Source organism: Pelodiscus sinensis, chromosome 28 (genome assembly GCF_052426305.1).
Source record: "Pelodiscus sinensis isolate ZL-2025 chromosome 28, ASM5242630v1, whole genome shotgun sequence".
In the NCBI taxonomy this organism is placed as follows: Eukaryota; Metazoa; Chordata; order Testudines; family Trionychidae; genus Pelodiscus; species Pelodiscus sinensis.
In genome coordinates this window covers 12442811-12466546 of record NC_143079.1, presented here as the reverse complement: position 1 = coordinate 12466546, position 23736 = coordinate 12442811, and the positions used below count along the sequence as shown (strand labels likewise).

Genomic DNA, 23736 nt, shown 5'->3' with positions numbered 1-23736 from the left:
GCCGACCCCTGTATCACTGCCCCAGCCCTCCGCCGAACCCCGTATCACTGCCCTAGCCCCCCGCCGACCCCCGTATCACTGCCCTAGCCCCCCGCCGACCCCCGTATCACTGCCCCAGCCCCCTGCCGACCCCCGTATCACTGACTCAGCCCCCCACCGACCCTCGTATCACTGCCCCAGCCCCCTGCCGACCCCTGTATCACTGACTCAGCCCCCCACCGACCCTCGTATCACTGCCCCAGCCCCCTGCCGACCCCCGTATCACTGACTCAGCCCCCCACCGACCCTCGTATCACTGCCCCAGCCCCCTGCCAACCCCTGTATCACTGCCCCAGCCCTCCGCCGAACCCCGTATCACTGCCCTAGCCCCCCGCCGACCCCCGTATCACTGCCCCAGCCCTCCGCCGAACCCCGTATCACTGCCCTAGCCCCCCACCGAACCCCGTACCACTGCCCCAGCCCCCCGCCAAACCCCGTACCACTGCCCCAGCCCCCCGCCGACCCTCGTATCACTGCCCTAGCCCTCCGCCGACCCCCGTATCACTGCCCTAGCCCCCCGCCGACCCCCGTATCACTGCCCCAGCCCCCCGCCGACCCTCATATCACTGCCCCAGCCCCCCACCGACCCCCGTATCACTGCCCTAGCCCCCCGCCAACCTCCGTATCACTGCCCTAGCCCCCCGCCAACCCCCGTATCACTGCCCTAGCCCCCCGCCGACCCCCGTATCACTGCCCCAGCCCCCCGCCGACCCTCGTATCACTGCCCTAGCCCCCCGCCGACCCCCGTATCACTGCCCCAGCCCCCCGCCGACCCCCGTATCACTGCCCCAGCCCCCCGCCGACCCTCGTATCACTGCCCCAGCCCCCCGCCGAACCCCGTATCACTGCCCCAGCCCCCCGCCGAACCCCGTACCACTGCCCCAGCCCCCCGCCGACCCTCGTATCACTGCCCCAGCCACCTGCCGAACCCCGTATCACTGCCCCAGCCCCCCGCCGACCGCCGTACCACTGCCCCAGCCCCCTGCCGAACCCCATATCACTGCCCCAGCCCCCCGCCGAACCCCGTATCACTGCCCTAGCCCCCGCCAAACCCCGTACCACTGCCCCAGCCCCCCGCCGACCCCCGTATCACTGCCCCAGCCCCCCGCCGACCCCCGTATCACTGCCCTAGCCCCCCGCCAAACCCCGTATCACTGCCCTAGCCCCCCACCGACCCCCGTATCACTGCCCCAGCCCCCCACCGACCCCCGTATCACTGCCCTAGCCCCCCGCCAAACCCCGTATCACTGCCCTAGCCCCCCGCCGACCCCCGTATCACTGCCCTAGCCCCCCGCCAAACCCCGTATCACTGCCCCAGCCCCCCACCAAACCCAGTATCACTGCCCCAGCCCCCCGCCGACCCCCGTATCACTGCCCCAGCCCCCGCCAAACCCCGTATCACTGCCCTAGCCCCCCGCCGACCCCCGTATCACTGCCCCAGCCCCCCGCCAAACCCCGTATCACTGCCCCAGCCCCCCACCGACCCCCGTATCACTGCCCCAGCCCCCCGCCGAACCCCGTATCACTGCCCCAGCCCCCCACCGACCCCCGTATCACTGCCCCAGCCCCCCGCCGAACCCCGTACCACTGCCCCAGCCCCCCGCCGAACCCCGTATCACTGCCCCAGCCCCCCGCCGACCCCCGTATCACTGCCCCAGCCCCCTGCCGAATCCCGTATCACTGCCCCAGCCCCCCACCGGCCCCCGTATCACTGCCCCAGCCCCCCACCGACCCCCGTATCACTGCCCCAGCCCCCTGCCGAACCCCGTATCACTGCCCCAGCCCCCCACCGACCCCCGTATCACTGCCCTAGCCCCCCGCCGACCCCCGTATCACTGCCCTAGCCTCCCGCCAAACCCCGTATCACTGCCCTAGCCCCCCGCCAAACCCCGTATCACTGCCCCAGCCGACCCCTGTACCACTGCCCTAGCCCCCCGTCGACCCTCGTATCACTGCCTCAGCCCCCCGCCGAACCCCGTATCACTGCCCCAGCCCCCGCCGACCCCTGTATCACTGCCCCAGCCCCCCGCCAAACCCCGTATCACTGCCCCAGCCCCCCGCCAAACCCCGTATCACTGCCCTAGCCCCCCGCCGACCTCCGTATCACTGCCCCAGCCCCCCGCCAAACCCCGTATCACTGCCCCAGCCGACCCCTGTACCACTGCCCTAGCCCCCCGCCGACCCCCGTACCACTGCCCCAGGCCTCCGTCAAACCCCGTATCACTGCCCTAGCCCCCCACCGACCCCCGTATCACTGCCCCAGCCCCCCGCCGACCCCCGTATCACTGCCCTAGCCCCCCGCCGAACCCCGTATCACTGCCCCAGCCCCCTGCTGAACCCCGTATCACTGCCCTAGCCCCCCACCGACCCCCGTATCACTGCCCCAGCCCCCCACCGACCCCCGTATCACTGCCCCAGCCCCCTGCCGAACCCCGTACCACTGCCCCAGCCCCCGCCGACCCTCGTATCACTGCCCTAGCCCCCCGCCGACCCCCGTATCACTGCCCTAGCCCCCCGCCGACCCCCGTATCACTGCCCCAGCCCCCCGCCGACCCTCGTATCACTGCCCTAGCCCCCCGCCAACCCCCGTATCACTGCCCTAGCCCCCCGCCGACCCCCGTATCACTGCCCCAGCCCCCCGCCGACCCTCGTATCACTGCCCTAGCCCCCGCCGACCCCCGTATCACTGCCCCAGCCCCCCGCCGACCCCCGTATCACTGCCCCAGCCCCCCGCCGAACCCCGTACCACTGCCCAGCCCCCCGCCGAACCCCGTATCACTGCCCCAGCCCCCTGCTGAACCCCGTATCACTGCCCTAGCCCCCCACCGACCCCCGTATTACTGCCCCAGCCCCCCACCGACCCCCGTATCACTGCCCTAGCCCCCTGCCGAACCCCGTATCACTGCCCCAGCCCCCCGCCGACCGCCGTACCACTGCCCCAGCCCCCCGCCGAACCCCGTATCACTGCCCTAGCCCCCCGCCGAACCCCGTATCACTGCCCTAGCCCCCGCCAAACCCCGTACCACTGCCCCAGCCCCCCGCCGACCCCCGTATCACTGCCCCAGCCCCCCGCCGACCCCCGTATCACTGCCCTAGCCCCCCGCCAAACCCCGTATCACTGCCCTAGCCCCCCACCGACCCCCGTATCACTGCCCCAGCCCCCCACCGACCCCCGTATCATTGCCCTAGCCCCCCGCCGACCCCCGTATCACTGCCCTAGCCCCCCGCCGAACCCCGTATCACTGCCCCAGCCCCCCACCAAACCCAGTATCACTGCCCCAGCCCCCCGCCGACCCCCGTATCACTGCCCCAGCCCCCGCCAAACCCCGTATCACTGCCCTAGCCCCCCGCCGACCCCCGTATCACTGCCCCAGCCCCCCGCCAAACCCCGTATCACTGCCCCAGCCCCCCGCCAAACCCCGTATCACTGCCCTAGCCCCCCGCCGACCCCCGTATCACTGCCCCAGCCCCCCACCGACCCCCGTATCACTGCCCCAGCCCCCCGCCGAACCCCGTATCACTGCCCCAGCCCCCCACCGACCCCCGTATCACTGCCCCAGCCCCCCGCCGAACCCCGTACCACTGCCCCAGCCCCCCGCCGAACCCCGTATCACTGCCCCAGCCCCCTGCCGAACCCCGTATCACTGCCCCAGCCCCCGCCGAACCCCGTACCACTGCCCCAGCCCCCCACCGGCCCCCGTATCACTGCCCCAGCCCCCCACCGACCCCCGTATCACTGCCCCAGCCCCCTGCCGAACCCCGTATCACTGCCCCAGCCCCCCACCGACCCCCGTATCACTGCCCTAGCCCCCCGCCGACCCCTGTATCACTGCCCTAGCCTCCCGCCAAACCCCGTATCACTGCCCTAGCCCCCCGCCAAACCCCGTATCACTGCCCCAGCCGACCCCTGTACCACTGCCCTAGCCCCCCGCCGACCCTCGTATCACTGCCTCAGCCCCCCGCCGAACCCCGTATCACTGCCCCAGCCCCCGCCGACCCCCGTATCACTGCCCCAGCCCCCCGCCAAACCCCGTATCACTGCCCTAGCCCCCCGCCGACCTCCGTATCACTGCCCCAGCCCCCCGCCAAACCCCGTATCACTGCCCCAGCCGACCCCTGTACCACTGCCCTAGCCCCCCGCCGACCCCCGTACCACTGCCCCAGGCCTCCGTCAAACCCCGTATCACTGCCCTAGCCCCTCGCCAACCCTCGTACCACTGCCCCAGCCCCCGCCGACCCCCGTATCACTGCCCCAGCCCCCCGCCTACCCCGTATCACTGCCCCAGCCCCCCGCTGACCCCCTGTACCACTGCCCCAGTCCCCGCCTACCCTGATACCACTGCCCCAGCCCCCCGCCGAACCCCGTGTCACTGCCCCAGCCCCCCCAACCCTCGTATCACTGCCCCAGCCCCCCGCCGACCCCCGTACCACTGCCCCAGCCGACCCCCGTACCACTGCCCCAGCCCCCAGCCCCCCCACGATCCCCGTACCACTGCCCAACCCCCCCCGCCGAACCCTGTATCACTGCCCCAGCCCCCCGCCGACCCCCGTATCACTGCCCCAGCCCCCGCCGACCCCCGTATCACTGCCTTAGCCCCCCCACTTACTCCCATACCACTGCCCCTGCAGCCCCCACCGGCCCCTGTACCACTGCCCCCGATGCCCCCCACTTCCCTTCCCACCAACTGCGTGCCACTGCCTGTGCCGTAGTGGGGGGGTCTGCTCTGTGACCGGGGGCCCCCTGCACTGGGCTGTGCGATTCCCACTGACTCACCCACGTGTGGATTGGCCCAGACACCCAGGCCCAGAGAACAAGGCTCTTCCCGGGGGGAGACGGAGATCGGAGACCGGGCTGGGGGGGGCAGGGCCTGGGAGCTGGAGACGACTAAGGCGGGGCTGGGAGTCCAGGGGCCAGGGACCCACCCCAAGGGGTCTGAGGCGTCCTGGCCCTGGCTCCTGTCGCCACGTCCCGTCTGTGCCGGGCTGTGCCTGGAGGAGCAGTAACCCCCCCCCATTCTACTGGCGGGCGGAGCCTGTTCTGGCTGCTCCGGGGGCGCAGGATCGGGGGGGGCCGACGTGCCGTCACACTGGCCCAACAGCCCCCCCCTGCCCCAGCAGCCCCTTCCTGCCCGGGCATCCCCCCGGGCACAGAGGTCACCTGGCCCCTCTGTTGTCCCTGGTCCTCGCTGGCCCCAGCCAGACCGCAGGGCGCAGGCTGCCAGAGCTGTATGGGGCTGTGACGGCGCGTTGGGGTCCCCCGTCTCCTGCACCCCCAAATGGCATGAACAGACTCCACCAGCCAGTAGAACAGGGGGAGTTTATTGCTTCTCCAGGATACAGCCCAGCATCTGTCATCTGGTTACAGGAACTGGGGCTAAGAGGCTTCAGTGCCCCCCTTGAGATGGGAGAGTCCCAGCCCCCTCCCCAGCTCCTTCTCCCCTGCTTTCCAGACAGGAACTAACTCCCTCTCCTCCAGCCCTGCCCCCAGCCAGGGCGGCTTCCACCTCCCTTTGTTTCTCCCCATGGGGGGTAGCTGGTCAGACAGGTTTGGAGCCCCCTTTGCATAATGACTCACCCCCTTCCCTGCTGGGTCCTGCTACAGACAGCAGAGGTCGCCACAGCCCTAGCAAGGTCCCCCCACTACGCCACAGGCTGGGCTGGGGGGGGCTCCGGAGGCGACCGGCCCGCAGCGCAGGGTCCCGAAGCTCGGCCGAGCGGAGTCCCTGCCCCCACCCGCCCAGGGGCACAGAGATGGGCCCCAGCTGCCTGGGGGAGGCTGCCGAGGGACGTGGTGACCCTGGCCCTGGGGTCTGTCTGCAGAGGGCAGGCGGGCGAGCCTGGCGGTTCGGAGACCACTTCAGCCCTGCAAAGGGTGCGAGGGATTTGCCTGACACCCCGCCCCCGCCTGGTCCAGCTGGCCCTGCGCCCCCAACTGCCCTGCGCCCCCCCAACTGCCCTGCGCCCCCAACTGCCCTGCGCCCCCCCCAACTGCCCTGCGCCCCCCAACTGCCCTGTGCCCCAGTCACTCCAGCTGGCCCCCCTGCACCTCCGGGCTAGTCCAGCTGACGCCCCGTCCTTCTATTCCCCCCTCCTCATCCCCCCACAGCATGCCATGTGCTGGCGTGTGCTGCCACCTACAGGCCAGGGCCCAGCACCGACCCTGCCACCCCGGTCCCAGCGTGGGGGCAGTGCCCAGTGGGTCGCACGTCGCTGCCTGGGCACCGCGGCTCCTCAGAGGTGGGGGCTGGCACAGAGACCCCCGGTCACCCCGGCAGCAGGGGCTGGGCCAGGCCCGTGGGCTGAGCAGGGGGCAGCAAAGAGGGCCCCGCTGGAGGGAGCTGCAGCTTGGAGAGGGGCTGAACATGTGGGGCAGGGGAGTCCTGGGGTCAGACCCCCCCGCAGACCCCTGGCTTCATTGATCAGAGGCCACAAGGGCATCAGGCGGGAGGCTTGGCCAGAGCCCGTTGGGAAAGGCAGCAGGGCCGGGCTTGCACCAGGCAGGCCAGGGAGGCGGGGCAAAGGCTCTGTAACAGCCCCGGGGGGCCCTGTCCCAGAGGTTTGGGGGTGTCCCGGGATGCCCTCACGCCTGAACCCCAGAGCTGCCCCCGGCCAGGGTCTCCATCAGGACAGGGCTGCCCAGGAGCATGCAGTGACCGGCCGGGGGCGCCCCGCCAGCCCCGCTTGTCACAGGTATTTGGGCACATGGAGGCTGCGGGGAGTCAGGCACCCCGATCGCTGTGTGGCTCTGACGGGGCTCAGAGGCTGCTGGCTGCTCCTGCTTCCAGGCTCAGCATGTTCCTGGATGGGCAGCGGGGGCAGGAGCAGCGCAAGCGCTGGGACCCGGGAGGATCGGGCCCATGGTGCAGATGCAAGGGAGGATCGGGCCCACCAAATGGGCAGTGCGGCGGATTGGCCAATGGTGCAGGGTGGATCGGGCCCACGGAGGCGAAGGATCAGGCCCAGACACGCCCATCCCCGGCTAGGCTGGGCTGCCAGGGAGAGCCCAGCTGGGACTCCCACCCGCCCCCGCAGCTCAGTCCCCTGTGCTGAGGGGAGGGGCAGGGGGCCGGGGCTGGGACAGGAGTCTCCTAGGCTCCAGCGCCCCTCCTGCCCAGGCTGGAGCACAGCTCTCAGCCTGGGGTCAAAGGTCAGAAACTCTGATGGGGCTCCGGAGAGGGCACGGAGCCGGCCGGGGCTCTGGAGAGGGCACGGAGCCGGCTGGGGCTCTGGAGAGGGCACGGAGCCGGCCGGGGCTCTGGAGAGGGCACGGAGCCGGCCGGGGCTCTGGAGAGGGCACAGAGCCGGCTGGGGCTCCGGAGAGGGCACGGAGCCGGCAGCGTCTGTCTGGGCTTGCCGCTGTCAAACCTGTCCGGCAGCCCTGCACCGGCTCCGCCTCGCCCCAGCGCCAGCTCCGTCTCTTCCGCTCCACCAAGCCACATTTCCGGGGCCGGCAGCAGGACCCGGTACACCCCCCATGCTGCGCCCCTGGGCCTGGGGGAGAGCGGCCCCAAGCCCCCTCCCCTCGGAGACAGAGCCATGAGCCTGCCGGGCCGGGGGAGGCAGAGCCGAGCAGCCACAGGCCTGGCACCCGCCCCGAGCCGTGCCACGAGATGGGTAAGGGCAGAGCCGCCCTGCGGCACGGACGGGAGAGGCAGGTGGGGAGTGGGGAGAGGGATTGCTCAGCATGCACAGAGCCGGACCCCAGCCTGGCCCACCTCCTAGCTCCTTGGGGGGCGGGGTTAGGGGCTGGGCACACTCTGTGCCAGGCAAGCCGTCCTGGGGGTTGAGCCAGGACATCTGGCAGGGCGGCTGGCGGGGGGTGCCCGGCTAGTCCCCTCTCTACAGCCGTAGGGAACATGAGCCCCTGGCTGGGGTCCTGGGCAGGCTAGAGCTGTGAGGGGCTTGCCCAGCACCCATCACCTGGGTATCTGGTACCTGCTGGGAATTTAACTGGAAATAGCAAGAAGTCCCAGGCCCCTCCTACCTGCCAGGGCCCCAGGGCAGGTGGGTGGGTGCAGGACACGTCGGGGGTGGGGAGTGTTGCGCCCACGCCAGCCCCACGCCCAAGGGGCAGGGTGGTGACACGCCTGTGCCAGCTGCACCCGGGGGCAGGCTGGGCCAGCGCGTTACTGGAGCGTTGGGTTTGTGATCCCGTCCCCTGGGCTGGGACGTGTCGCCCGCTCCCACCTGCAGGGAGCCGCGAGGGCCGGCAGGGACCGGACGCTCCCAGGCACCGCAGGGAGCCCCAGCTGAGATCAGGGCCCGTCGGGCCGGGCATCCCCAGACCCCAGCCGAGATCAGGGCCTGTCTGGCCGGGCGCCCCCAGACTCCCCCGAGATCAGGGCCCGTCGGGCCGGACGCCCCCAGACCCCGGCCGAGATCAGGGCCCGTCGGGCCGGGCGCCCCCAGACCACGGCCGAGATCAGGGCCCGTCGGGCCGGGCGCCCCCAGACCCCCCCGAGATCAGGGCCCGTCGGGCCGGGCGCCCCCAGACCCCCCCGAGATCAGGGCCCGTCGGGCCGGGCGCCCCCAGACCCCGGCCGAGATCAGGGCCCGTCGGGCCGGGCGCCCCCAGAACCCAGCCGAGATCAGGACCCGTTGGGCCGGGCGCCCCCAGACCCCAGCCGAGATCAGGGCCCGTCGGGCCGGGCGCCCCCAGACCCCCCCGAGATCAGGGCCCTGCTGGGACCCTGCTTGCCTGGGGCGGGCAGACCCTGCTCTGCCAGGGAACAGGGTGGCCGGGAAGGAGCCGTTGCCGGGGGGGCTGGGGTGAGCCAGGGACAAGTGCCCGTGCTGAGCGCTGGCACGGTGCCTGGCACTCGACCAGCCGCAGCCCCCGCGGGACACGTGGCCCACTCCCACGAATGCCAGTCAGGGGCCGGGGGCCCTGGCTGCTGCCCATGGTGCTGGCGTGGCCGGCCGGGCAGGCGGCTGGCATGAGGCACGGAGCCGGGCAGGGCGGTTCTGTGGGTCTCCCCATTTGTGCTGGGTTTTGCTAATGCCTGGTCTGTCTGGGCCTGCGGCCGCCCAGCCTGGCCACACGGCGTCCCTGGGAGCGGGCCATGTTAGTGTTGGCCTGGATCCCGGCTGCCACCCACACCCATCAGCCGCTGCCGGGGGGGGGGGGCTGCACCCAGGCAGGGCCCCCGGCTCTGCTCAGAATCAGGACCTGGGCACCTTTGTGGCCCTGCCGTTGCTGGGTCCAGGGCTCCCTGGAGGCCTGACCTGGTGGAGGGGGCTGTGGCCGGACCCCCAGGGACCCAGGCATGCTGGGGGGGGGGTACTAGTCATATGGGGGAGAAATCCCGGAGCCCTTCTACCCCCAGATGCAGCAGAACAAGCCAGTGCAGGGGGCAGCCTCTTGGCAGGGCTGGCAGTCCTTGGGTACAGGCCAGCTGGGAGGCAGACTGTGTGGCCCAGTGGTTAGCGCCCCATGCAGCTCTGCTGTAGCTTCAGTCAGTGGGAATGGGGGAGGGGGGAGACTGGAGGGAGAATTGGGGTGTCTGTGGCCAGGGGATGTTGCGGTGAGCCCCCCATCACTCCTCACAGCCCCACAGCCCGGGAAGACCAGCTCCCCCTCGCCCCATGAAGTAGCAACCCAGGGTCATGCAGAAGGGCAGTGACAGAGCCGGGGGCTGAAGCTCCCCAGCCATGGGGCAGGAGCCCAGCTTGAGGGGCATGGTGGAGAGGTGGGCACGTGCCTGGGGAGAACCAGGAGAGCTCAGGGTGACGGTGCTGCCGGGGGCGTGGGCCAGCTGTCCAATGCGGGAGGAGCAGAGTTAAGGACATGGCAGTGGGGGATCGCTGGGTCTTTTGTGCAAAGCCAGTGACCCCCCCCGTCCTGGCCCCATGGGTGTGTGGGCTCTGCTGCTCTCAGCTGTGCTCCCCCAACCCTGCCCCATGGCAGCAGGGCCCCTCTGCACTGCCAAGACAAGCCACTGCGGCCAGAGGGGCCTTGGCCCCTGGCAGGATTGGGCCAGGCCCAGCTTGCGTAGTGCTGGGGTAACAAACACAAGAGGGTCTGGGCGAAGGGGGGAGGGGGTGTGTGTCCATGTCTGTGCAGGTGTGCCCATGTGTGTGTGCATGGTGTAGTGTGTGTGTATGCATGGTGCAGGGAGTGTGTGTGCATGGTGTAGTGTGTGTGTGTGTGCGCGCATGGTGCAGGGAGTGTGTGTGCATGGTGCAGGCAGTGTGTGTGCATGGTGTAGTGTGTGTGTGTGTGCATGGTGCAGGCAGTGTGTGTGCATGGTGTAGTGTGTGTGTGTGTGTGTGCGCATGGTGCAGGGAGTGTGTGTGCATGGTGCAGGGAGTGTGTGTATGATGTGTGTGCATGGTGGTGTGTGTGTGTGTGTGTGTGTGTGTGTGCGCATGGTGCAGGGAGTGTGTGTGCATGGTGCAGAGGGTGTGTGTGTGCATGGTGTAGTGTGTGTGTGTGTGCATGGTGCAGGGGGTGTGTGTGCATGGTGTAGTGTGTGTGTGTGCATGGTGCAGGCAGTGTGTGTGCATGGTGTAGTGTGTGTGTGTGTGTGCATGGTGCAGGGGGTGTGTGTGTGTGCGCATGGTGCAGAGGGTGTGTGTGCATGGTGTAGTGTGTGTGTGTGTGCATGATGCAGGGGGTGTGTGTGCATGGTGTAGTGTGTGTGTGTGTGCATGGTGCAGGGGGTGTGTGTGCATGGTGTAGTGTGTGTGTGTGTGTGCGCATGGTGCAGGGAGTGTGTGTACATGGTGCAGAGGGTGTGTGTGCATGGTGTAGTGTGTGTGTGTGCATGGTGCAGGGTGTGTGTGTGCATGGTGTAGTGTGTGTGCGTGTGTGCATGGTGTAGTGTGTGTGTGTGTGTGCATGGTGCAGGGGGTGTGTGTGCATGGTGTAGTGTGTGTGTGTGTGCATGGTGCAGGGAGTGTGTGTGCATGGTGTAGTGTGTGTGTGTGTGTGCGCGCATGGTGCAGGGAGTGTGTGTGCATGGTGCAGAGGGTGTGTGTGCATGGTGTAGTGTGTGTGTGTGTGTGTGCATGGTGCAGGGTGTGTGTGTGCATGGTGTAGTGTGTGTGTGTGTGCATGATGCAGGGGGTGTGTGTGCATGGTGTAGTGTGTGTGTGTGTGCATGGTGCAGGGGGTGTGTGTGCATGGTGTAGTGTGTGTGTGTGTGTGCGCATGGTGCAGGGAGTGTGTGTACATGGTGCAGAGGGTGTGTGTGCATGGTGTAGTGTGTGTGTGTGTGCATGGTGCAGGGAGTGTGTGTACATGGTGCAGAGGGTGTGTGTGCATGGTGTAGTGTGTGTGTGTGTGCATGGTGCAGGGAGTGTGTGTACATGGTGTAGTGTGTGTGTGTGTGCATGGTGCAGGGGGTGTGTGTGCATGGTGTAGTGTGTGTGTGTGTGCATGGTGCAGGGAGTGTGTGTACATGGTGCAGAGGGTGTGTGTGCATGGTGTAGTGTGTGTGTGTGTGCATGGTGCAGGGAGTGTGTGTACATGGTGCAGAGGGTGTGTGTGCATGGTGTAGTGTGTGTGTGTGTGTGCGCATGGTGCAGGGAGTGTGTGTGCATGGTGCAGGGGGTGTGTGTGCATGGTGCAGGGGGTGTGTGTGCATGGTGTAGTGTGTGTGTGTGTGTGCATGGTGCAGGGGGTGTGTGCGCATGGTGCAGGGGGTGTGTGTGCATGGTGTAGTGTGTGTGTGTGTGTGCATGGTGCAGGGGGTGTGTGTGCATGGTGCAGGGGGTGTGACCATTGTCACGGCTCACAGGTCCTGCCCGCACTTGGATCCCAGCCCTCCCGGCAGGACCCCCCCCTCCAGCGCGGCAGCCCCTTCTCGGGGGACCCCTCCCCTCCAGCGCAGTGGGACAGCCCTTTCCCAGGGCCCACTCCACTGCGGCGACCCTCTCTTGGGGGCCCCTCTCACCCGGGGGGGCTGCTCCTCCGCCTCCGGGACAGCCCCTCTCAGGGCCTCCAGCCGCCTGCCTCCGGCGTGAGCCCCTCGGGGGTCCCCCCCTCTGGCCCCCGGGGCCTCCCCTCCCCGAGGGGACAGCGCAGCCTGTTCCCAGCCCAGGGCGACCCCCAGCCAGCGCCCAGCAGGAGGGGCTATGGAGCTTTGAACCCAGCCACGGATCCCTCAGGCCAGTCGGCCTGGGCCCCGGCCCCCACGTCAGTCTCCCCTGCAGCCGGCTGAGTCCTGCCTGCTCCGCTCTCAGCCCCCAACACAGCCCCCGTCTCCCAGCAGAGCCCCCAACGCCCCAGCCACAGCCCCTCCCCCGCCAGTGTCTTCTCCCCAGGTAACAGGGGCACCTGGGCCCCTCCTCGCCGCCCCCCTCCCTGTCCCATGTTCCCCCCTCGCTGGGACCCGCTGGGCCGGGCGCCGGGGTCCCCTCTGCAGCCCCTTGTCTGGCCTCTGGCTGGACCAGCCGTGTCCTCTGAGCAGGGCCGGGGCACCAGACGCCGGCTCCAGTTCTGGGCCGTTCCCTGCAACGACAAACTCCCCCCTCCCCCCCCCCCGTCGCATTAAACCAGTAACATCCGGCACTGAGCCCCCTGCATCTAACCCCCTTTGAGCCCCAAAGCTCCCCACTTCCTCACACCCTTGTGTGCACCGCTCAGTGAGTCTGTGTGTGCACCTTAATGTGGGCATGTACATGCCCATGTGTGTGCAATTCAGTGTGTGTGCATGGATCCATGTCTGTGTATGTTTGCCCACGTGTGCACAGCTCCGTGTGTCCGTGTGTGCGGCTCGGCGTGTGTGCGTTTCTGTGTGTGCACAACTCGGTGTGCATCTGTGTGTGCATGGTTTGGTGTGTGTGTGCTTTTGCATGTGCACAGCTCGGTGTGCGTGTGCAGTTGGCATGTGTGCACAGCTTAGTGTGCGTGTGCGTGTGTGTGTTTCTGCATGTGCACAGCTCGGTGTGCGTGTGCAGTTGGCATGTGTGCACAGCTTAGTGTGCGTGTGTGTGTTTCTGCATGTGCTCAGCTCGGTGTGCGTGTGTGGCTCGGCGTGTGTGCATTTCTGTGCGTGCACAGTTTGGCGTGCGTGCGTGTGCACCTCCACGCTGCACATGTGCAAGGGCAGCAAATCTGCGCCCGGCCCTGAGACCGTCTCCCTCTCCTGCCCCCTGTGGCTGCGCCCCGGCAACTGTGCGGCCCTCCCGTCCGGTGGCGGTGTCCCTGGGGCCCTGCGTGCGCCGGAGCCGTTGCACCTGCCCGAGCGTTTCCTGCCGCCCGCCGTCAGCAAGCAGGAAGCGGCTGCCTGGCCCGCGGCGCCGGAAGGGGTGAAGCCGGGCGGCTGCAGGGCTGTGCTGGGTGAGTCCTTCCCAAACGGTTCCCTGGGCCCGGGGACCGAACCGGCCTTTCTGCCGCCGCGCCGGCCGCACCCTGGGGCTGGAGCAGGCGGGACGCCGAGGGCCTGGGCCGGGCCCCGCCCCGCACACTGCCCCCCAGGGGATCTCTCCACCCCAGCCACGGAGCCGGCACAGGGCTCCTGCTGGCGCTTACGGGGCCCAGCCCCCCAGGTGCGGGTCTGTCTGCTGCCCAGGCGCAGTGCTGGGGCTCTCTGTCTCCCCTAGGGGCTGGCCTGCCTAGGAGGATAACAGTCTACTACAAGCGCCAGCCAGCCTCTGGTGGGAGAGGCGCGGTGGCAGAGGCGGAGCGAGGGTGTTATGCGCCCAGGAGCAAAGGAAAAATTTGCCCCCCCCCCACTGCATGGCGGAGCTCGATCTTGGGAGGAGGGGGGGAGCTTGTACCACGTCTTCCCCCCCCTCCAGTTTGGGGCTGGGCCCCCGCCGGCGAAGATGGAGGAGGGTTGGGCTGGGGCTGAGTGGCAGGGAGGAGGCTCCAGCCGGCAGCAGGCGGAGGAGGAGCGGGTGAGCCGAGGGATGACGGGGGGACTAAATTGCCCCCCTACCCCGCACTGCTCAGGGGTGGCTCCAGCTTTGCTGCCCCGCTGGTGGGGCTGGTCACGCAGCCTCCAGGGCCCGGTGCCGTGGGGCAGCCGAGGCTGTCTGGGCGCGGAGGTGCCGTGGTCTGGCTGGGCCTCGTGCCCCCGTGGCAGCGGTGGGGGGGGAGCCCTGGGGAGGGAGGAGGGCTTGCTCTGTGGAGCGGCCCAGGCGGGCGACAGCCTAGAACCCGGGCCCCGGGGGGGGAGGTTGAACCTGGTGGAGGGGCTGGGCAGCATGTGAACGGGGGGAGCGAGGGCCGGGCCGGGTGCTCAGACTAGGTTCTGCCCAAAGGACCGGCAGCTGGTCCTGCTCCGGGCACCACAGCCCGGCCAGCGGCTGGGGTTTGACCCCGGGCGTGGCCCTGGGAGTCCAGCCCCGTGCTGCGAGAGCGCCGGGCCGGTCTTGGCTCCGTGACACCCTCCCTTGCAGGCTGGAGGCCTCAGCCGGGTGCTGCTGTAGCCGCGGGAGGGCGCGGGGGCTAGAGGCTCCCTTCCAGTGCCCCACGCGGGTGCTGTGCTCTAACCATTGGGCCTGGTGCCTGTGTCTGCCCTGGGACCGGCCGGCACACAGGGAGGGAGCTGCCGGACGCCCCCTCCTTGGGCGCTGCCGTGGCTGAGGGGGGCAGTTCTGTGCCGCGCATCTGAAGGTTCCCCATCGGCAGCCGACCTGGGGTCACACGGCGCCGGCCCGGTGGGGCGCCAGGCGTGGGGCGAGCCGGCAGGGGCACTGAGTCAGGGCGCGGCCGGATTAGTCCAGCCAGTGGCTGCGGCGTGTTGGCGGTTCCAGGGTTAACGGTCTCTCTGCCCCCCCGGCCGCTGGGTGCTTGTGAGAAGTGACGCGGGAGGGGGACCAGCCTGGCCACAAACCAGGGCTCCATTTTCTGTAATGTCGCAATTTTGGGTGTGTGCACGGGGGGGAGGGGCGGGGGGGGGAATCTACTTGCTGTGGGGGGGTCTGAGCCGTGAGGCTGGAACTCCCTGAGCTGGCCGAAGGGCCGGCCCTCTTCCCATCTGGGGACACCCCCTGGAGTGGGGGCGGGGGCCAGGGCTGGGAGAGGGACCCCCCCACTCGGCGCCTGCTGCTCCAGGGCTGCCACCAGCCACGCCGGAAACTGCGGAGCAAGCCCTTGTCAGCAGCGTGGGCGTGCAAGGCAGAACTGCCCCCCGGCCCTGCCCAGGCTGGGGGGCAGGGGGTCACCCCCCCGTCTGCGCAGCCCTTGGCCTGCCCGTCACGCAGCCTGGGCCCGGCCGCGGGGGCTGACTCCCCCCCCTTCGAAGCCCATGGGCAGGAAGTGGGCAGGCAAGTGACAGCGGAGCCGGGGGAGGAGAGAGCCGGAGCCGGAGCCGGAGCTTCCCCCGGCTGCCCGGGCCAGGAGGGATGGGCCGGCCTGGCTCCCCGGGCAGGGCCTGGCCAGCCCCCCAGTGCAGAGAGACGCCCCCGGTAGGTGCCTGGCGCGGGGGCTGCTGGGCCACGAGCCAGTGGGAGCCGCCCGGCATGCGCCCCGGGGGCTTGGCCTGTAGGGGAAAGTCCTGGCAGGCACGTGGGGGGAAGTGGGAGCCAGTTGTGGGGAGCTCAGCAGGAAACATGGGGGGCAGGGAATCCAGGGGGCTCCAGGCCCTCCCCCCCGGAGCTCAGGGCTCTGACACGGCTCAGGAAGGATGGGAGGAGGCTGCCTATGAATGGGGCATCGGCATGTGGCTGGAGCCAGGGCAGAGATGGACAGACAGACCCCCAGGCCGGACAGGCTCTGAGTGCAGCTGGCAGCGACCTGCCCAGCGGGGGGGCCAGCCAGGTGCTGGCTCGGATCCCAGTAGCCGGGGGCTGTGGGCGCAAGGGTGACTGGCTCAGCTACTCGAGACCCAGCCGCCCGCCCCCTGCAGCCACGCTGCCCAGGCCAGCACGGGTTCCCTTCCGGCTGCCGTGTGCACCCATGCGCCCCGGGCAGGCCGAGGTCCAGGCACGCAGACACAGACCCTTCTGCAGACGGACAGACAGACAGACGCAGAAACACCCCGGTACCCCTGCAGACGGACAGACAGACAGACGCAGAAACACCCCAGACGGACAGACAGACAGTCGCAGAAACACCCTGGTACTCCTGCAGACGGACAGACAGACAGACGCAGAAATACCCAGGTACTCCTGCAAACAGACAGACACAGAAACACTCGGTACCCCTGCAGACAGACAGAGAAATACCCAGGTACCCCTGCAGACAGAGCACAGCTGGGCACTCATGACACAGACACTAGCAGGAGCCCAGGCCTTGGAGATCGGGCCGGGGGCGCCTGGACAGACAGCCCCCCAGAAGCAGACAGACAGACACAGATAAGAGAAGCCGGACACACGTTTGGCCTGGCTGCTTGGGGCAGGAGGAGGTTGGTTTGCCCTGTCCAGTGGCAGTGAACACGCTGCATCATGACTCCGTGGCCAGTGCTCTAGCTACTAGACCACACTGCCTCTTCTCTAACTATCCAGCTGCCCTACAGTGACTGCTGTGGGGGGACTGATCTATTGACCCACAGACACCCCCTCCTCCACCTCCATTCTGTCGGCATGTCGGGCCGTTTCTAAGGCCTCGGAGGGAATTTCTGGCCGCGGCAGGGCGGTCGGGAGCCCGGTGCTCAGGCAGGCGCCGGGGGTCAGCAGGGCTTTGAACCCAGCTTGTGCCCCCGGAGCGCCCTGGCCAGGCTGGCTTTCTGGAAAAGGGCTCGCGCTCCTCCTCCCCGCCCCGGGCTGTGGCAGGGCTAGGACTGGGCGGCTCCCTGTGCTGGTCGCTCCCGCTGGGGTGCCCAGCATCGGCCGCTGCCGGCAGCCAGGACCCTGGGCTCCGGCCGACCCGGCCTGGCCGCTCTGAGACCCCCAAATCACAGGCCTGGCTTGAGCACCGGCAGCCCTGCAATCCCAGCTGGTGTGCCAGGTGCCCGGTGTTTGTACGGCACCTGGCACAGGGGGGTTCTGGGAGGGGTCCAGGGTGGCATGGGGGGGCAGTTCCATGAGGGGGTCCAGGCTGGCACAGGGGGGTTTTGTGAGGGGGCCAGGCTGTCACGGGGGGGTTCTGTGAGGGGGCCAGGTTGTCACGGGGGGGGGGTTCTGCGAGGGGTCCAGGCTGGCACAGGGGGGTTCTGTGAGGGGGCCAGGCTGTCACAGGGGGTTCTGTGAGGGGGCCAGGCTGGCACAGGGGGGTTCTGTGAGGGGGCCAGGTTGTCACGGGGGGGGGGTTCTGCGAGGGGTCCAGGCTGGCACGGGGGGGGGGTTCTGCGAGGGGGCCAGGTTGTCACGGGGGGGGTTCTGCGAGGGGGCCAGGCTGTCACAGGGGGAGGTTCTGTGAGAGGACCAGGCTGTCACTGGGGGAGGGGTTCTGCGAGGGGCCCAGGCTGGCACGGGGGGGGGGGGTTCTGCGAGGGGTCCAGGCTGTCACGGGGGGGGGTTCTGTGAGGGGTCCAGGCTGTCACGGGGGGGTGGTTCTGTGAGGGGGCCAGGCTGTCACGGGGGGGGGGGGTTCTGCGAGGGGTCCAGGCTGTCACGGGGGGGGGGTTCTGTGAGAGGACCAGGCTGTCACTGGGGGAGGGGTTCTGTGAGGGGCCCAGGCTGGCACAGGGGGGGAGGTTCTGTGAGAGGACCAGGCTGTCACTGGGGGAGGGGTTCTGCGAGGGGCCCAGGCTGGCACAGGGGAGGGTTCTGTGAGGGGTCCAGGCTGTCACGGGGGGGGTTCTGCGAGGGGGCCAGGCTGTCACGGGGGAGGTTCTGCGAGGGGTCCAGGCTGGCACAGGGGAGGGTTCTTCAAGGGGTCCAGGCTGTCATGGGGGGGGGGTGTTTCTGCAAGGGGTCCAGGCTGGCACGGGGGGGGGTGTTTCTGCGAGGGGGCCAGGCTGGCACGGGGGGGGGGGGTTCTGCCAGGGGGCCAGGCTGTCACGGGGGGGAGGTTCTGCCAGGGGGCCAGGCTGTCACGGGGGGAGGTTCTGCGAGGGGGCCAGGCTGGCACAGGGTAGGGTTATGTGAGGGGGCCAGGCTGTCACGGGGGGGGGTTCTGCGAGGGGGCCAGGCTGTCACGGGAGAGGTTCTGCGAGGGGGCCAGGCTGTCACGGGGGGGTTCTGTGAGGGGTCCAGGCTGTCACGGGGGGGGGTTATGTGAGGGGGCCAGGCTGTCACGGGGGGGTTCTGTGAGGGGTCCAGGCTGGCACAGGGGAGGGTTCTTCAAGGGGTCCAGGTTGTCACGGGGGGGGTGTTTCTGCGAGGGGTCCAGGCTGGCACGGGGGGGGGGTGTTTCTGCGAGGGGGCCAGGCTGGCACGGGGGGGGTTCTGCGAGGGGGCCAGGCTGGCACAGGGGAGGGTTCTGCAAGGGGTCCAGGCTGTCCCGGGGGGGCGTGTTTCTGCGAGGGGGCCAGGCTGTCACGGGGGGGAGGTTCTGCGAGGGGGCCAGGCTGTCACGGGGGAGGGTTGCGAGGGGGCCAGGCTGGCACAGGGGAGGGTTCTGTGAGGGGTCCAGGCTGTCACGGGGGGGGTTCTGCGAGGGGGACAGGCTGTCACCGGGGGGGGGGGTTCTGCGAGGGGGCCTGGCTGGCACATGTGAAGACCAAGTCCAATTTTTCCAGCTGACTCTCAAAACCTTTGGAAAACACAATAACATCATCCAGGTATATTAGCGAAGTGTCTAGGATGTAGCCTTCCAGCACCCCCTCCATCAGTCTCTGGAATGTAGCAGGCGCATTGCACACGCCAAACGGCATCCGCGTCCCCTCAAACAGCCCGAATGGAGTGGTCACCGCTCTCTTTTCCTGCTCTTGTTCTTCCACTGCAACCTGGAAATAGCCAGAAGTTAAATCAAGGGTTGAAAACTCTCCGGCACGTCCTAATGTGTCCAGCAGTGACTCTTCCACCTGGGGTAGCGGGTCAGCATCCTTGTGTGTCACTTTATTCGGGTTCCTGTCGTCACAGCAGAATCGCACCTCACCATCCTTTTTTTATCACAAACATCCTTGTCTCTCCACTTAGGCCAGTACCCGCTTCAGTGCAGAATCCTTCCTAGGCTGCCGACGCCGGTTCATCTCTTGGGTTCCTTCCCCCACTAATAGTAATTCTTTCAGCTCTCTTATAACATTCATCCCGAGAATTCCCGGCACTCTGTTCCCCATCAAAGTCTTCTCTGAAGCTGGATCCTTTAGGGTAAAGATGCATTTTCCAGGGATTGTCCGACCCATGTACCCTACATCGGCCTCAAGGCAGCCCACAACAGGGAGAGCTAGCCCATTAGCTGTTAGCTGTCCAAAGCGGGTTTTGTGCACGGTCAGATCTCTCTCGTAAGTAGTTTTGGAAATATGATTCAGAAATAGTGGTGACTTCCGAGCCAGTGTCTATCAAACCGCAGGTCCTCCCCCCGCTGTGGTTATTTCCACTGTCAAGCAGTCCCCAAAAGCGCGACCACAGAAGTCATCAAACGCACTAGCCTCATCAGGGTCCTTTTCCTCACTGCTGGCACGCTGCCCTTTTCCGAGGGACAGCCGCCAAAACCCTTCTGTCCCCGCCTGGCCTTCCCCGGACGTGCTACTCGAGCTCGGTGTCTCTTGGATTTCAGACGCCCGGGATTCCAGTCCCCTCGTCAGTGGACATCCCTGGCCTTTCACAAGTGTAACAAATGTCCCTTCCCTCAGTGAGGGTCTTCGGGACCCTGGGGTCCTGGGGTATTTTGGCCTAGTAATGGAGGGGGAGGGGGGTTTCTTTCATCACCTCAGTCATCACTTGCAGCATCCCCCCCTGCTGGACTGCCAGGTTTTGGCCAGCTTCACTTACACTGTCCAATGTCAACTGTGTTTGGGACAGGCCTTTTCCCCAGTGGTTGCACTGACTAGGCCCCCACTCCGTGTTCGGGAGTTAGGCTCGGCCGTCTCTTCCAAAGGAGCCTCCTCCTCCTCTGACCACATAACGGCAGCCTGCACGAGTTCATGGAACCTCTTCCCAGGCTCTTCCTTCAGCCTTCTCTCCCGGAGCCCCGGCACCGTCTGCTCTTGCAGCAGCTTATCTGGGTCTGAAACAGGTTGAGGGTCTCGCTGCTCCACTTTGCTCAGTCTCCCCTGCAGGTCAGAGGCGTCCGCCCGGATAGTTTCACCAGGCTCCTGCGCTCGCCCAAAGCACTCCGTGAGCCGGGTTCCAATAGGTGCCTTGTCTCCAGACACCTCCCAGGTCAAACACCTTTTCCACATTGTCTTGTCTGCCATTGCCATGAACTCTGTGACCTTCCACTCCCGTGGGACATACATAGTAGGGGTCTCTTAGCTTCTGCTGCCTGTTGGTCTGTAACTGCCCTGGCCAGTGATAAGGCTTCTCTCTGCTCAGCTCTAGCTTGCTGCAATGCCTCACTTTGGTCTGATAATCTGCCTTGAAGTTCAGCCGCCTGGCTCTGTAGTTCTTCAATTCCAGCTATGGAAGGGCTCTCGACCAGGCCCGGACAGTGCTACCAGAACTCAACAAGGAAACCAATGGGGTGGACCCCTTGAATAGGATCCTGTTCGTGATGCCAATTATGTATGCAGGGGCATGGTCCCGCTATTGTGGGGAACTTTCCTGGATTCTATACTACCCCGGTGAAATGGACCAGCAAAAGGAACTGAGTCCCCGCTCCCATTTCCTTCACCCCACGGCCTCCCTGAGCCTGAGGGCTCCCCTTCCATTCTCCTGAGTAGCAGAGTCCTCGAAACCCAGCAAGACTGGGCCCAGGTTTTCTGGGGCTTAATCCCCAACCTTGTAGTCACTTAGGGCAGGGGCTAGGGTGTCCCCACTCCGGGGAGCTCTCTTCACACTGCACGTTTTCTTGACCCAGTGATCATTACATACAGTTCAAAGCAGGACCCCTCTCCCAGTTGGAGTTACAATCCCTCTCCCAGTCTGGCCTGCAGGGCTGTGAGTGCCTGGCTCTGTCCCTGCAGGTCTGCCCCTCAGCACAGCTTGGACCCCTTGGGGTGTGAGTGCCTGGCTCTGTTGCTGCAGGTCTGCCCCTCAGCACAGCTTGCACCCCTTGGGCTGTGAGTGCCTGGCTCTGTCCCTGCAGGTCTGCCCCTCAGCACAGCTTGGACCCCTTGGGCTGTGTGTGCCTGGCTCTGTCCCTGCAGGTCTGCCTCTCAGCACAGTTTGCACCCCTTGGGCTGTGTGTGCCTGGCTCTGTCCCTGTAGGTCTGCCTCTCAGCACAGTTTGCACCCCGTGGGCTGTGAGTGCCTGGCTCTGTCCCTGCAGGTCTGCCTCTCAGCACAGTTTGCACCCCTTGGGCTGTGTGTGCCTGGCTCTGTCCCTGCAGGTCTGCCTCTCAGCACAGTTTGCACCCCTTGGGCTGTGAGTGCCTGGCTCTGTCCCTGCAGGTCTGCCCCTCAGCACAGCTTGGACCCCTTGGGCTGTGTGTGCCTGGCTCTGTCCCTGCAGGTCTGCCTCTCAGCACAGTTTGCACCCCTTGGGCTGTGTGTGCCTGGCTCTGTCCCTGCAGGTCTGCCTCTCAGCACAGTTTGCACCCCTTGGGCTGTGAGTGCCTGGCTCTGTCCCTGCAGGTCTGCCTCTCAGCACAGTTTGCACCCCTTGGGCTGTGAGTGCCTGGCTCTGTCCCTGCAGGTCTGCCCCTCAGCACAGCTTGGACCCCTTGGGCTGTGTGTGCCTGGCTCTGTCCCTGCAGGTCTGCCCCTCAGCACAGCTTGCACCCCTTGGGCTGTGAGTGCCTGGCTCTGTCCCTGCAGGTCTGCCCCTCAGCACAGCTTGGACCCCTTGGGCTGTGAGTGCCTGGCTCTGTCCCTGCAGGTCTGCCCCTCAGCACAGCTTGGACCCCTTGGGCTGTGTGTGCCTGGCTCTGTCCCTGCAGGTCTGCCTCTCAGCACAGTTTGCACCCCTTGGGCTGTGAGTGCCTGGCTCTGTCGCTGCAGATCTGCCTCTCGGCACAGCTTGGACCCCTTGCTGCTCTTCTCAGCTCTCCCTCCTTCTCTCTCTGAGAGGCCCAGAAAATCCCAGCTCACAGGGAGGATGATGAAACCTGGCCTCCTAATTTCCTGTCAATCAGGCTGTCAATCAGGCTGACCTGGCGTGTTGCCCTCTTCCCATTGTCCCTGGGGACTGTCCATCTCAGGGCCCTGATTTCTCATGGACCCTTCCCCTTTTGGTACTGGGAGTTGGCCAACCAAACCCCCCACTGAGTTTTAGTAAGGGGCTAACAGTCCCCTTACACTGCCCTGATGGGGGGAGAGAGTGAGAGCATGGGAAGGGCAGACCGAGGACAGTGGCTTCAGCGGTGGTACTGAGCAAGCTCAGTACAAGCCAGGCAGCAGATTGGGGGGGATCCAATTCCATTCACCCTCCGCCAAGCCCATCCCCGCTTTCCAGGCTACCTAGGCACTGGAGAACGTGAGCTCTTTGGGTGGGTCGCTGGCAGGAGCTGGCAGGAGCACTGTGTGTAAGGCCCCGAGAGAAGAAAGCAAATGTAACCGAGGGTTGGGCTGCAACGTCTCGGGGCAAGTCACGGGAGGGACGTTCGCACGTGGTTACGGACTGCGGGGAGAGACCCCAGGACTCCCGGGTCTCTCCGCTCCGGGGGCAGGAGACGTTTGGGCTCTCTAGTGCCTAGCCCCGCATCCTGTCTGCCGAAGTGGCCAGTGCCGGGTGCTTCAGAAGGCACGAACACAAGAGACATCATTACGACCCACCCCCGGGGGCCATTCCCAGGGCCTGGCCCTGGCCAAACAGAGGCCAGGGACACCCTCCCTGCCCAGCCTGGCTCGGTGCCATCGATGGCACCTGTTACAGTCTGGGCCTTTCCCCATCCCCTGGCAGAGTTCCACAGGCTGACTGTGGAGACATAATTTGCTTTAAACCTGCCCATACATTTCATTGAGTGAGAGCTTTGTGGCACGCTCGTGAGGAGTGAAGACCATTTCTGGAGTCTATTTTCCCAACCCTTCCTGATTTTCTAGATCTCTAACACCCCCCCCCCCCCTCCTTTAGTCATTTCTGTTCCAAGCTGGAAAGTCCCAGTCGTCTTAATCTCTCCCCCTAGGGAAGCTGTTCCTCACCCCTCCTGCCCTTTCTGTGCCTTTGCCAAACCCAAGATCGTTTTTAGACGGGGAGTCCAGCTCTGCGCACAGTGTTCAAGACGTGGGCGAGCCCTGACTTTCCCTAGAGGCCCTGCGATCTCTTCTCTCTAGTATCTGTTCCTTTCCTCGCTACGGCCGGGCGAGCAGATGTTCTCAGGGAACTATCCTCAGCGATTCCTTGATCTTTCTTGGGCGGGAACAGCTAATTCAGACCCCGGCGGTTTGGGGGATCCGGGGTTGTATTTCCCATGTGCCTGACTCTGCCTTTAGCAACGCTGAATCCCACCGGCCCTTGTTGCCCAATCTCCCAGTTTGGTGAGACCCCTTTGCAACTCTCCAGTCAGCTTTGGACTAAACTACTTTGAGTCATTCCTGCAAATTTTGCCACCTCACCATTTACCCCTTTTCAAGAACATTGACACGTCGACCAGCGCAGCTCCCCATGCAGATCCCAGCACCACACTCACTGCTCCTTCCCGGCCCCAGCTGGCAAGCGCCCGGCCATGCTTTCACGCTGCTCTAGGACAGTGGACACCAAGCAGTAGAGCAGGATCTACCGGTAGATCTTGGAGCCTCTGACAGGTGATCCTGACTGGTTTGACTGGGAGGCTGTCAGGTACCGGCACTTCAACTGTCCTTCCTCACACTGCCTTACCGCTCCGGCCCAGAGCCTCAGAACTGCCCCCTGCTTGTTGTGCAGAGTGCGGGAGACAGAGG

General features: G+C 66.7%; 1 protein-coding gene across 5 annotated transcripts in view; it reads left to right on the top strand.

Moving 5' to 3' along the window:
• The first annotated feature begins 7254 nt into the window (after positions 1 to 7254).
• The window catches only part of PSD4 (pleckstrin and Sec7 domain containing 4), a 42571-nt gene continuing 26089 nt past the window's right edge, over positions 7255 to 23736 (top strand). Inside the window, exon 1 of one of the 5 annotated variants that reach the window (XM_075911019.2) lies at positions 7255 to 7653. The gene's annotated coding sequence lies outside the window, so the exon portion shown is untranslated. Of the gene's footprint in view, positions 7654 to 12959; positions 13325 to 15058; positions 15400 to 23736 lie in introns of those variants that run through there. The other 4 variants (XM_075911018.2, XM_075911014.2, XM_075911017.2 and 1 more) reach the window with 4 other exon arrangements.